Source organism: Lineus longissimus, chromosome 5, assembly GCF_910592395.1.
Source record: "Lineus longissimus chromosome 5, tnLinLong1.2, whole genome shotgun sequence".
NCBI classification, from domain to species: Eukaryota; Metazoa; Nemertea; class Pilidiophora; order Heteronemertea; family Lineidae; genus Lineus; species Lineus longissimus.
Window position 1 is genome coordinate 22,696,125 of NC_088312.1, and position 15,470 is coordinate 22,711,594.

General features: G+C 37.9%; 1 protein-coding gene across 1 annotated transcript in view; it reads right to left on the reverse strand.

The window, feature by feature from the left end:
* LOC135487911 (cubilin-like) overlaps positions 1-15,470 on the reverse strand; it is a 154,948-nt gene that overhangs the window by 74,234 nt on the left and 65,244 nt on the right. Inside the window, exon 2 of the mRNA XM_064772148.1 lies at positions 3,256-3,318. The gene's annotated coding sequence lies outside the window, so the exon portion shown is untranslated. The remainder of the gene's footprint in view (positions 1-3,255; positions 3,319-15,470) is intronic.

Sequence of the window (15,470 nt, forward strand, 5' to 3'; positions counted from 1 at the left end):
TACTGGTCATCATCCAGAAATTGACAAAGCTAACAACAAGCAACAAGCAATATCTTAGTATGTCTTTTATAATGAAATTACACTTTGCACTTTTTATCTTGTGCACAAAGATTAGCTGCTATGGTTCTATGACACTGCACTCGACAAAGGAAATAATGTCTTGACCGTTAAAAGATGTGATGTGAATAACGGAAGTCACTTTGTACCTTTTAATTCAGATGCAAAAAGTGCATTATCGTGGACAATGCACATCGGATGTCCATGGGGGATTACGGAAGACAGCAGACAATGACGGAATTATCACATCTTTAAAAAGATGAAGCATCCTAGGTCATGCACTGAGGTTTTTGTGAGTGCCATAGCGGTGAAGATGCTGAATGTATCAAAAAGTCCTTATAATGCTGAGGGCACTCTCTCGAAACTGAGCCAATGTACAAACTGGGTCTACTGCTTGTAGTTGAGATAAGGGCAGCTTCGGGTAGAAACATGGAATGACTTCGATCTAGCAGGACATTTTTGTGCCTTTTCATATCTTTTGAAAATTTCTGAAAAAAAGGAAAATGTTCTTGATTTTTTGTGGATAACAAACTATTTTCTGTTTCTGCCAATCAGATCTTTTTTCTTCAAAATTTATAGTTTCATAAATCAAGATTATTGGCAAAATTCTTAAAAACTAAATGCCCGATGAAAATTTCATAGCAGTCATTGAGGTATCTATTCTTAGTAGGTTTTTGTGGGTACCTAATCTATTCAAACAACCCTCTGCTACCAATCCAATGATTCTGGGCCGAATCTATTCAGATCGTGTCCACATCTGGAGAAAACATACCAAAACACTTGAAATGTTTCTTAACGCAATTGACTCGTTTCTCACGTATCAGGTTCAATAGCTATCTCTTGCAACAAGTGGTTTACATTTCTCGAGTATCGATTTGTAAACATTGGATACTACGCCATTTAAATAGCGTGATTGGTTTCAATCGTGAGATGGATCCAATTCTATCTATATTCAGAGCAAGTGAACTGATCAATAATCGATGTATCTGTTGGTTCTGCCATAGATTTCCTATACACTGGTGCACAATGCACATGGAAATGCACGGGTGCTTCAGTGCAGGTTAGGTTGCAATTGATTCAGAATTTCAACTAAGGAACACTTCATTGGCTCGGCAATGATGTACATCATAATGAAATAGTCACTGTTTGGTTGATTAAACTTAGAATGGAACTATCTGCACAAGATGCAAAGTTTGGCACAACTGTGACCCGCTCTACCAAAACTAGGCGCTTGTCGCATCTGAACTTGACAGGTTGATACGGACTTGTTGTTCATTTCCCTATTGTAGACCTTTTGTGAAATGTGACCAAATCAGTTTGTAATAGATTTCACAAAAGGTCTACAATAGGGAAATGAACAACAAGTCCGTATCAACCTGTCGAGTTCAGATGCGACAAGCGCCTAGTTTTGGTAGAGCGAGTCACAACTGTGTTATGCATTGTGGATGTACGTACAATATGTACATGTTAGCTCAGTTAAACTTAGGATGGAGTACATTCGTCTCAACTTTTGAATTCTAGTGGCTGTACATTGATGTGCATTGTATATTTAAACAGAGTCTTAATTCATGGTTTGTTTAGGGTGGAATAAACTTTACGTCGAACATGTTATTGGATTTATAATTCTTATTATCGTGTTGTTTTGAGCAATTTCCGATATGCCTAGAGGGCGCTCTTGGTAACCTGGATCTGACGTGTTATATGAGCTCATATGCTTATTATAAACAATGATGTAATTATGCAAATTTTCTCGTGCGTAAGCATTAGCGTCACAGGGTCAATGATGTCAGGTCATGCGCAGACTTTATCACGTGACCAGGTTTATTTCTGGTAAATTTGCTGTTTTTAGAACATAATTATAGCAAAATCTATTTTACAAACACATTTAGCTTATTTTTAGTAAGGGTTGTGCCGTAAATAGTTGTTTGAACACATGATTTGTTTACCTGATTGTTTTTTTGCAGAATACGCTAGAGATATTGTGAAATGAATTGAAGAGTTGAATTAGGTAGTAGAAGTAAACCAACAACACAAATAGTTTCAAACTGATGCACATTTGCGCCAAATATGGTTTACCTCAGAAATGAATTAATTGAATGATGCTACAATTCAGAAAGCATATTGATATAACTACTAAGTTTTATGATGACAGTGGACCAAATAATATGATTTGCTCTCAATAGCAAAATATCAGCAAGCCTCGTGATTTATTTTTTTCACAATCTGCAAATTTATATTTCGAGATCAAACCTCTTAATGACAGAATCAGCACACAATGCCAACAATCCGATAGCTTTGGTAGAGAACCTTGATAAACACTCATATCAGTGCGAATATGGTCATTGCTGTCATTGTTTTGGAGTAGCCTCTATTTTAATCTCAGAGTTGCATCTGATAGAACTAATTCGAAAGGTTTTAAAAGTTCATAGGCTTGACAATGGTGGCTCAAATCAGCAACTGGACTGGCTCGCTTCACGGTTAGAGTTCGGGCAATCTCCACTATTACCTATAAAGGGTTAAAGTGAGGGAGTTAGAGTTTCACATTTCACAGTACATAGCATGGATGGTACTATAGATAGATATCTCAGTTTCCACTGTATCGAGTGACAATGATGCGAGGCGCTGGGGAGATAAACAATCGTTTTGATGTTGAATGCCAAAGGGAACTGGCGTGGGTCACACCTTTCAACCGTAACAATGAATCATGCCTTCCCATTTCAAACACTGATACCCAATTCAGGATTGTAGACAGACAGCCCTTTTTCATATTTTTAAAATCCACAAGAGGATAACGGATTGAAAATATTGTATTTCCCAGTTTTTCAATTTCGGGGACCCTGTATGACGGTAAGAACTTGATTCTATGAATTTTCAAAAACGATGAAATAAAAACAAGGATTGGTGAAGAACAATTTAAACCCAAAAAAACACAAGTAGCACATTTTGTTTCATAGATTCAAAGGATACCCCCCCCCCGCCCTCGATATTTAAGAAAATATTTGAAACTAACCATGAATATTGGAGAATTGACCGAAAAAAACAGCTCAGCATCCCCACATTCTCGGACTCCTAGAGCCACCGTAACCCTGCCTAGACCTCCACAACATCAAAAGTAAAATACCAAACAAATGAAGGTTACAGTGATCACTAAAAAAAGACCAAAAACTAATGAATGTCGATTTAAAAAGCAGGTCTCACCTAATAAATAATCAAGCGCTCTTTAACTGGTATCTGAAGACAATAATAAAACCACTTCTTGTTCTGCAAGTAGAAAAGTGAAATGAAATGAACCCCACATCATTTTGGATTATGAGTCATACAGATCTCAATAAAGAGAATCAAAATATGTCAGTGCACAAAACAATGAAAAATATGCTTTTGGTATTTATCTATCAACAGAATTGTGTCTGTGTAACATTCGCTTTAAAATCTGTGCCTTTGACCACTACGTACTCTATTGAGAACGATGGGTCCAATGTACCTTTGAGCACAAATCATAAGCATGGCTTTCTCCACAGACAACCTGGGGACACACTCCAAGGAAAAGGATCAGTTCGTCAAATGTGCGGATGGTATAGTCCACACTCACATTAGCCAGTTGCCTTAATATTGTATCACTAGGCTTTCATTCAAAACATGGTAGTGGAAAGATTAAGTTGACCGAACCATTTGTAGCTTTAAAAAAAAACTACACCAACATATCACTCTAATTTCTTTGGTTTATTATCAAGGTGGTCCTGAAATACATTCTAATATATTTGGTTTGCCAAATTTGCTGCTGTAACTTATTCATACAAATTTGATATCAATCATCAATCACAAAGAAATCTCAAATTCAATATATCAAATTCGAATGCATTATGAGAAATTCAAGAATGTATTTTGAGACTAACATGATGATAAATCCAAGAAATTTGAGCGATATTTTGCCGTTGCTTTATTTTAAAGATACAAATAGTTTGGTCAATTTATCTTTGCACTACCATTTTATGAACGAAAGCCCAGTAATATGAGGCTGACAAGTCATTGATCTCCAAGCATGGTTTCAGTCATGATTTTACCTGATATTTTGATTTGAATTTGCCATTATCAGCAATCTTTCATTTATCCGGATTCTGAGTCATTAGTATCTCAAATAATGCTGGGATTCAAAATATCTGTCAAAAGATTTAATTTTTATTGCAATGATCTTGGTATTTTGTGTTACAAATATAGGATTGATCTGACACACACAGAATCTCAGGGATATTTTTAGATGATGATTCATTTCTGTCTCGAGAAATCCTGGAGATTCTGACATCCAGAAACCACCGGAAGAAAACTATACTCATTCTGCCCAGGTAATTACTTTAAAGGTCACATTGGAGAAATCCATCATGTTTGGAAAAAATACCTGTTATTCTGAGAGACATTTGATTAGTAATCTATAAGATCAATTCTTTTATGCGTCATTAGATGATGGGAGATCCCTGGGAATCTAAAATTGTCCGTTTTCACTCTCTGCCAGTTCTCACTTCCGATCAACAATAGATTTAAAACACTGCCCACTTATCGTTTTTCGAAATGTTACGTAGGAGAAATCCTTTATACCAGAAAACACCTCTTATATTTATAAACAACGATGAATAATACATATTATTAAGAGTTTGATATTGAATATCAGTGGGTCAATGGTCATTTTGAAAACAAGAACCTAAATTTCAGCCCACTTAAATTTTTTTCAAAGGTCAACTTGGGAAAATCCTTTTAACGTCGGAAAACACCTTTATTTTTAGTAACAATTTATTGACAGTCTTTATTTCTAATATCTTTAATTTTGTGTTGAATCATTTGATATTGTAGATTGAATCATTGGAAGCTAAAACTGATCATCTCGATAGGTCACGAAAACTGAGACAAACTTTAAAGATCACAAAATTCCATTTTGGGTGTGGGCCTTACAACAGATGTTGATGCCAACAACAGCGATATTCGATGAAATCATTTCAAAATAAGTTAAAAGGGCATGAACGGACAGCTCATCGAAATAGAAATATTTTCGATAAAGGACAGACTAAGTCTCGTGACTGATATTCTGAAACTGGGGTCCAAAATGAGTCATTTCTGAGGGTAAGATGTCCTAGACAAACTTTATAGGTCGGTTTTTCTATGTAGCAGCTGGCTAATGTCAGCACATCGCATCCATCCACCTTCGATAATCGTACACTTTAAGAAATCTAACTGAGTAGAAGAAGAAGAAGAAGAAGATATTGAAGAATTTATTTCATTATGAAATAAAAAGTAGACGCCGATACAAACGAAAGCTTTTACTTTCCAAAATCTAGATATTTCGTGAAACACCCCAAAAATAAAACGCAAGTGAAAATTAGGCGATTTACAGTAAGGTACTTAGTATCATGGCACATGCTGTGATAGAAGTGTTGATGAAATGCAGACAGAGCGACTCTTTTTTACGAACAAGGGATAAAACATTTCTTAAGAATCAAATACAAAACGTTGCTGCACTCGATTATGCTTCCGTCTCCGAGAAAGCGTGGGCAACAAATCCTGCATCAAACAGGAAATCCTGCCGTTGACATTCACGAGAACGGGATTCACCCTGGCGACTTTTGATGCCAAGCTATATTGGGATCCGATAAAAGGTTTGTACAATCGTGGGCGGTGAATCTTGATTGTAAAAGCTTTTTACAAAGATTTTTCTTGTTTGACTTATATGGACAAATTAGTTGTATATAATACATGATCTGGCCATAAAATGACTTGTGGGAATTCCGTAAGTGATGACAGGCAGTATTTTGCTTATATTTAGGTATGATATGTGATTATTGTATGGATTCCTTTGCTAATAGGCCCATATTAGAACAGAACCGAGTCAGGTTAGTCGGATGCCATTGGATTTCCAGTCCAAATGAAAGGGATCTTGGTCTATTTTAGAGGTTCTGATACGGTGGGCAGACATTCCAGACTCCTATTTTGTGATGGGATTAGGAACATATGAGATATTGTTTTATTGGTAAATCTGTGCACGAGAATAGAATTGGAAGGTCAACCATCAGTCACAATCTTATATTTTTCACCAATGAGTCAGACTTCATGAAAAATAATACTGAAATTTTGAAAATGTGTTTTTTCAACCCAGCAGTGCTTTTCAGCTATTCCTTAAGGAATTACTGGTGCAAGCCCGCTCTTATAGTTATTGTGACCAAAGGTATACGCTGACTGAGTTCCAATGAAACATTAAGGTTTCTAAAACGGCGCTCTGGGAAGAGATACGAGATATCTTTTGACCATGGTAATTTTGTCATACAGCGAGACAAAACCAACCTGCAGAAACGATCAGACTGAGTCCTTCAGTATTGGGTTTGGCCACCTGGGCTTGTTGAGAGTGTGTGTATGAGAGGGACCCAAGTCCGGCCTGGCTGAGGGTTGCAAGAATGGCGCCATGTAGGTTGGTACACAGCAAGTGGTGGATCTAGGGCGGTTTAGTCACCGGAACTGATTCACTAACAAATATTGCCTGCAAGCATCTTAAAACTTGAAATATATTAGAAGGTGTAAAAACAACAAAGGCACCTTATGAAATGTTAGTGTCATTTGTACTATTGAGAATGCCTCATTTTGAACGACATTTATAGCTCTTTGATAATTTTAAGCTTAAAAGGTCGAGAAATTGGGAAACACCTCCGAAAGTTATTTAGGATGAGTTATCTGACTGATCTAAAATAGTTCAATTGATCAAACAAATATTATTTGGTAATATAAACAAATCATAACGATTATTATAAAAATAAACTGGAAAACACCCATGAGGGATGAGTCATCCATTATCGATGCTATAAATATCCCGATAGCTTATCAATCAGAACCCTAGATAGAGATAGTATCGGGGACTCCTGCCTATTTACGATGTCCGATTCAAAAATAGCATCCACTTACTCTCAGATTACGCAAATGTTTCAAGGGTGTTTTCCGCGACACGTCAAAGATTGATGTCAGCGATTGATTTCACGCGGTGATAAATCGTAAGGCGATGTCGGCGGATTGATTATTGATGTATAAGGGGTGTAGCTGGATTAGCGAGAACGTCACAGAATAAACAATAGTGTTGAGTTCATTTTACGGAAAATTAGTTTTACCTCTATATTTTCTGTGAGAATCAAAAACAGACGTTCAAGGTTACTTGATGACCACTCAACTAGACATCCGGGTGACATGTCTTAGGTTCACTGCAGATCATCCTGGGGAAATCGGGGGTTCACTGCAGATCATCCTGGGGAAATCGGGGGTTCACTGCAGACCATCCTGGGGAAATCGGGGGTTCACTGCAGACCATCCTGGGGAAATCGGGGGTTCACTGCAGATCATCCTGGGGAAATCGGGGGTTCACTGCAGATCATCCTGGGGAAATCGGGGGTTCACTGCAGACCATCCTGGGGAAATCGGGGGTTCACTGCAGACCATCCTGGGGAAATCGGGGGTTCACTGCAGACCATCCTGGGGAAATCGGGGGTTCACTGCAGATCATCCTGGGGAAATCGGGGGTTCACTGCAGATCATCCTGGGGAAATCGGGGGTTAGTGTATGTTCGGTAAAAGTAGACATTTCGGGCTTTTTTTATTTTAAATAATATCAACTATGACAGAATTCAGGTGGATTTGATTAGGAACTCCCCTCCGATATTCTCTCACCGGCAGGATACACAGCCCCGTATATTTCGAATTGAGATTCCATAATGAAGAAGGTTTTCATTCATGCTACCAGGTATTATACCACCATTCCCCAGAAGAAGTCTCCCAGACGTGGGCTCAGAGTGAATGTATGCAATTAGTGGCAAATTCATTTAATCAATCCCAACAAGGGACATTGCTGAGCTTTCCACATTAAAACTTACATTGAAACTCTACGAAATGTCACAGGGTTACCATTGATGAAAGTGAGGCTCTGGCTGACAATGGCGTTTCTATTCCGAATGAGATTTCGCCTCTCACACTTCGGTCAGGATAGCCCAGAATACGTCACTTATTGGTCTAGGTTTTGATCCAGAGAAACCCCCACACCCCACACAGGGCTTATCCAATTAGAATAACGACTTATAAGACGTTTTAAGAAAGTTTCCTTATCTGTGTTTGTGTAGGAAACTTTAGGTGCCCCAAGTTTTAAGGAAGGCTTGAAAGCTTGAAGGAAGTTGGGAACTTCCATCAGCTAATGGAAAAGCCTAAGGATTGCCCATTATTCCTCATACCTTCTTGAAGAAACCCCCTCACATTTAAAAGCAAATAATTGTTATGGTGACCATTGTAGGAATCAATAACCATAATAAAGTTGACATTTCCAAGTGAAAATAATCAACACGCCACCCATATTCTATTGTCAACACCATGACATTAAGAAGAGCAGTCAAGAAACCTAATTTTAGCTTCAAAGTTGGTTTTAAATGGTAATCCATTACAAGAAATAAAATCATTGTGGTTCCATCTGCTTGAACAAAAGCTAAAGGTTTTTTTTCAGTTTTGGGAACTGCGCATTTCACTTTCAAAATGGGTAAGTTGCACAAAGAAAGCATGATTTCAAAGTTTGTGTCTTAAACTGTTTTGAACTGCTGCTGGTTTCGAAGTGAGGTTGTTAAGGACAACATACCCAAACCAGCCAATCACAATGATTATATGATCAGATGAGAATCTTTCGAGATGAAAATGAAACTCTGTGTAAAACTGGTTCAAGTTGAGATATAAAATTACCTAAGGTTGGACTCAATGACGGACATCAAACTTAGAAGACCTTGAGAGGTGATGGGAAGATGACACGAATCGCTTATAATTGAAATTTCTCCCATTGGGTCCAGTGTTTCTTGCCGTAATCTCGTAGAAATAAAGTATTTTGAGTTTTTAAAGTGTTTTTTGACTACACGAATATGAACCCATTGAGGTTTTCAACCCAATGCTTTTTGAGAATCTGAAAAAACCTTATCAGGGGTGCATATTTGTGTTGACCGAAACACCATGCAATGTTTTTTAAAAGCTCAAAGCCTTTATTTCGAAGAGTGTTTGATCCAGCCAGGTCATTTGGGTACAATATTTCAAACCTTTATTTCGAAGAGTGTATGATCCAGCCAGGTCATTTGGGTACAATATTTCAAACCTTTATTTCGAAGAGTGTATGATCCAGCCAGGTCATTTGGGTACAATATTTCAAAGCCTTTGTTTCGAAGAGTGTATGATCCAGCCAGGTCATTTGGGTACAATATTTCAAACCTTTATTTCGAAGAGTGTATGATCCAGCCAGGTCATTTGGGTACAATATTTCAAACTTTTATTTCGAAGAGTGTATGATCCAGCCAGGTCATTTGGATACAATATTTCAAAGCCTTTGTTTCGAAGAGTGTATGATCCAGCCAGGTCATTTGGGTACAATATTTCAAAGCCTTTATTTCGAAGAGTGTATGATCCAGCCAGGTCATTTGGGTACAATATTTCAAAGCCTTTATTTCGAAGAGTGTATGATCCAGCCAGGTCATTTGGATACAATATTTCAAAGCCTTTGTTTCGAAGAGTGTATGATCCAGCCAGGTCATTTGGGTACAATATTTCAAACCTTTATTTCGAAGAGTGTATGATCCAGCCAGGTCATTTGGGTACAATATTTCAAAGCCTTTATTTCGAAGAGTGTATGATCCAGCCAGGTCATTTGGATACAATATTTCAAAGCCTTTGTTTCGAAGAGTGTATGATCCAGCCAGGTCATTTGGGTACAATATTTCAAAGCCTTTATTTCGAAGAGTGTATGATCCAGCCAGGTCATTTGGGTACAATATTTCAAAGCCTTTGTTTCGAAGAGTGTATGATCCAGCCAGGTCATTTGGGTACAATATTTCAAACCTTTATTTCGAAGAGTGTATGATCCAGCCAGGTCATTTGGGTACAATATTTCAAACCTTTATTTCGAAGAGTGTATGATCCAGCCAGGTCATTTGGGTACAATATTTCAAAGCCTTTGTTTCGAAGAGTGTATGATCCAGCCAGGTCATTTGGGTACAATATTTCAAACCTTTATTTCGAAGAGTGTATGATCCAGCCAGGTCATTTGGGTACAATATTTCAAACTTAAGGGCAATGACCTAAACATGATAATGGTGACAAAGGAAGTGGACAATAAAATCGATAGATCAAAGAAGCAGCTAAGTAGAAACAATGTAAAAAAACAATGTGACTGCCATCTTTGATGATCTTTGCTTAAGGTACACTTTTCTGGTCCGAATCACCTCAACTTTACCAAAACCACGCATTCATTCTATGCAGTCTACTGTACACTATATACTATAGTAAAGATTTGGGATTATTGACTCCTTCTGAGGTAAAGCTGTATCAAGTACCTCGGAAATAAGCAGACGGTTTAGCAATACCTGTTGCTTTTGATGTCTCATATCATTAAGAGCAACACCTACTCACAATAATGTCTGAACTCTGTTGCCGTTTGAGAACTTGATATCTCTGATATTGTCAATTTGAAATCCTCAGCCAAGTTTATTCATTATCCATCAAATCCTGATCTAAATTGAAAAGTCAACCATTCATCAACTTTCTGAATGGGTCTGACAATACCCGCACTTCAGAGTAGAGTTTAATTCAACTTATGTAAGGTGAAGCTAGTGTAGATTCAATGCAATGTACTAAACTCTCCAAGATAGTATGTGCCATATATCACACGTGAATGATCCACTCTCTTCAAACAGACCTAAACCATTCATTCTATCGCTTCATTACGTCTCGTGCAAATTGTGATAATCAACATTTTTTATAAAAAGCACAAATTTAAAATCGAAACTTTAAGAAAATTTCAATGATTCAACTTGAAATGGTATCATAATACATGTATACCATTTTTATGTGTTTCAACTCATCCAGGGAATTAACAAACATATCTTAGCTAGTCTTTTTAAGTTTACCGTCATCATAATTGTGTATCTTTATAGCTGACATTTAAGATCACAATCATTATTTACACAGTAGTCACTTCTCACGGATCTACTGTACAACACACTCTCTTCATCTCAAAACTTTTTATAGTATCGTTGAACCCCCAAATTATTTAAAATGCTTAAGAAACAGATTTCATTGAACACCAAATATGCCTTTAACGTGAAGAACAGCCCACTCGCTATGCCACCTCAAGCACAAGAGCACCTAGCAGACATTTTCATTCTTAAGTATTTTCAACTACAAAAGGATTACAGTGTGCTGGAAGAATCTCAAACATGCTATCTCAATCACCATCATCTACTTCAGGTGCAAACGACACAATAGCACTACAGCTGCACCTGTCTCGGCCATAATCTGTAACAACGTACCTCTTTTCAACATTGAGTATTTGCCAACTTTCCAAACGATTTCAACTGGTCCAAAAAGGGCTTATCACTGGCATGGGGCAATTCTTCTTCGAGCTATCAAATTCAAGGTCGCATTGCTAAAAGCCTTGCCTTAAAGTATATTACCCCAGTGTCCTTCTTCATTAAGCTTTTAAGAAATTTTCAATCGAATGCGTTTTCGAAATAATCATAATCTTTTTGTTGTTGTGGACGACAACACAGCGGCAGCGAATGCCATATCAAACACAGAATCTCAATCAGCAAGCAGTATGTCTTTCCCATTCAGTATAGTCACATTTTGCATAGACCTCAATACACCAAAAACAAGCTGCATCAACAGCCAGTCATATTCAGGCTTACAAGTGAAGAAGCAAGGTCAAGGCCGTCTGAATGCGACAATCAATCTCGATGCCTGCACTTGATATACAAGCTTTTTATGTTGTCGAAGGCACAACCTTTACTTCACAATTGAACTATTGTGCATGAAACAGAAAGCTAATAATATACGCGAAAATCTTTTAGCATTGTTCCCAAATGATTTATTCAGCGCTCAAAATACTGGATTCACCATCAGCATCATTTTTTTCCAGTCATCTTCAGCCTTGACTGAGCAAGATGGGATCAATACTTGCATGGCCTTTATCATACATGATTCGTTCTCCATTTCAAGAACCTTCTTTTATACTGTTATTGTTGTCGCCCTACAAATGCAGTCAGTTGGGATATCAGGAAATCCTGAAAATAATGAATAGTTTGAAATTGAGTATTGGCTTATGTGAAGGCAAGTGCCTTCACTATAATAGTAACTGTAGTTCGATTGGAAATCTTCATCAAGCGATGGTTTGCACCAGACCATTCTTCATCTCCTCGCATTGTTGATTTCCCAAAAGTCGTCAAAATCTCCAGTGTAACATCCTCATTGACAGCATCAATACTTTGCCAAGGTTTGGTCAGACAGCCAGCTATAGCCTACTGAACTGTTTTTTACCCTTAGTATCTAGAGACTGGTGTCTGCCTTCAATCTTGCAGTGATTGAGAACCATGCTTTTTTACACTTGTAATGATTCCAAGTCTGCTGGGGTTTTTAAAACTTCAAAACGAAGGCATCATAGGACCACATGTGAAGTCATTGAGGCCAAATCGATATAAATAGCTGTTGACTGAACAGCTGGGATCGGGACAATCAAACATGTCAAATGGTATTTCAGAGCAGCTTTTTCAATCTTTACAGCTTGTAAAGGTCACACGCACAGCAACCCACAGCAGCAAGTAGAGTGTTATAATGAGAAACATCAGATACAAAACACTCTCATAGCAGAATCTAAAGGAGATCTCGTCATTTATTTGAGACAGTCTATAACTGCTGCCAATAGCTTGAGGGACCTATCTCACAATCAGATCAAATATTATGAGATTTGAAACCAAAAGATGTTCTAAATACCATAGGGACGCTGACATGTACATCAGCTTCTTAATTCGAATGCAGTCAGAAATTAAACAAGCTTTCAAGTCAAAAAATTATCAGATTTCTTGATGTAAACCTTTAACCTTCAGTGTCGAGATGAAGGGTCGCGCCATCTTCTTCTTCTTCTTCTTCTTCAGCGTTCGCTCTGCTCTGAGTAATCCTCCTCCAAGGCGGGATGAGCGTATCCTGCGTGCCACTACGGTTAGGCGCCAATTGGGTTTATTGGCCTAGTGGTCCGATAGAGTCCACGCAAGCTCTTATGTTTCTCACTTGGTGGGGTATTAGCTTGCCCTGGTACAGGTACAAGGAACCTCGGTTTTGAGTATCATTCGAAGGCCTGTGAAGAGCCAGGAATTTTAGTTCCTTGAAAGCCACGCCGGTTCATCCAGACATACGATCATGGATTCTCCCCGGGATCGAACCCGGGCCCTATTGCGTGGTGGCCAGCAGTGTAAACCACTAGGCCATGAGGCTCCTTGGTCACACCATCAAAACATGTTGACATAATGGTGGCCAGCAGTGTTAACCACTAGGCCATGAGGCTCCTTGGTCACGCCATCAAAACATGTTGATATAATGATGAGGGATGGTAGGTGATTTCTGCAAATGCCATATGTCTAACCACAGCATTGCTATCATTTCAATATCAAATACCTCAAGATCTGACCTTTCTATATCAAAGCACTGCAACCAGACAAAGGCTTATTACATCTGAGACTTCCATGTAATTGAAAAATATATCATTATTGGCTATAAAATACAAGACGTAGCCCTTATTATCATCAGGTATCGTTATCAGCCGAAAGCGACAGTTCGCCTTTCTCATTTCCTACCCCAGAGCCCCCTATGGTGCCGCAGAAAACAAGAAAACCCGGAAGCACTACCGCTATGACCAAATATGGACTGACATACAGATAGATTTATAGACGATTTCTTTTACAAAGTCGAGTTGATCCTTTGAAAAAGGATGTTGACATCCGTTAGAAAAATTTCAAAATGTGGTGAGAGTGCTAGCATTCCCTTTGACATTGCAAAAGATTATCCTCTTAGTAGAGCGAGGTGCCTCGCCGTCTTCCTCAACAAAACCCTTTCTTATCAACCAGGAAAGCTTCTCCGCTAATGGAACGTTCAAAAGGAGACGCTAAACCCTTTATTCTGCCGACCAATCAAATGCGAGCACTGAACATTGCCTTATATGTGCAATGTTTATATCCTGTGGAAGTTCATGAATGAAAGTTGTCGGTCACGTGATTTCTTTGCTTACGATAGGAATCCTTGACTGATTGTTATTACCATTATCAAAGTTCCTTCAATGTGGCTATTTTTAGAAATTTACGGCAAGTTACAAAGTCATCAGGTACAGCGATCACAGGATACCATTGCAATTTGCCACGGACCATTAACCACTTTTTTATTACGGAACAAAACTAACAGATTTTTGCGGCAAAGTAACACGTTCTTGCTTTTAGCAGATTTCCGTGTGTTCACCATTTTTGATTTTATTTCGAGCATTTTGCAGTGAACAATGGAAGTCCTCAGTAACAACAATCACATCATAAGCAATTATGTTTTTTGTAACCAAACAAAGCTATTGTTGCAGCAATTTGAGCATGTTTATCTTTTTTTAAATTTTGAGCATTTTGTGTAAAACAATGGAGGGCATCCAGTCCAGAAATCATAGCATACCACATCAAAAGCAATTTACCTCAATTAACTATATTTTACAGCCAAAAATAAGCTTCTTGTTGCAAAATTGCATGTCATTTATTTCGGTAAAATGTCTGTTTGTTTACCGTTTTGGTTTTATTTTGAGCATTTTGATGTGAATGATTAGAGTTGTAGACCAATATCAATTTTGGTTTTACTTCGAGAATTTTTACTAAATTCTGCTAAGTACATGTACTACATTATAAGCGATTTAAAGACATCCTGCTCCTTATCAACTAAACGTTAGATTTCAAAAGCTATCGTACAAAAGTTGAATGATGCCAATATTATTCCCAATGAAAATCAGCACAAAAGATGCACTCATTTTAAAAGGACTGAACCCAACTGCTTCATCTTTTAAAAGCGTCTACCGGTAAACGTTGTCAACCAAAGACTAGTGATCATGTTGGATTTTAGTTCCGCCATCTCCATTATCTATAATAGACGTAATCTCAAATGCAAAGGATACTTTTTGGAGTTAGCTTTTAGAGCCAAATCAGTCGAGTGTCTGCTTGAAACATCAGATGTCATTCGGAAAGTTTTCATAGATGGTTGTTGTCACAGACTTAAGTTGTTTATTCACATGTTGCTTTCTGTTGGAAAATATTTCCTGTATGTCTGCAAAAATGATTAAAAAGTCACAGACATGTTGCCTCTTAAAAACAACTAATACATTTTTTTGAAAAAATCTATAAACCTCCATTATGTATATGGATAATGCCAGCTTAGTTAGACGCTGACAGAGGACCACAAAAAATGAAAATGGTAACACCTCACTGCAGATCATGGCCTGTAGCAACAACTGCTGCCTGTAGTTAATGACCAGGACCACTTAATGTATCTGTAATTCCCTAATCAAATATAGCTGGGTAATCGATC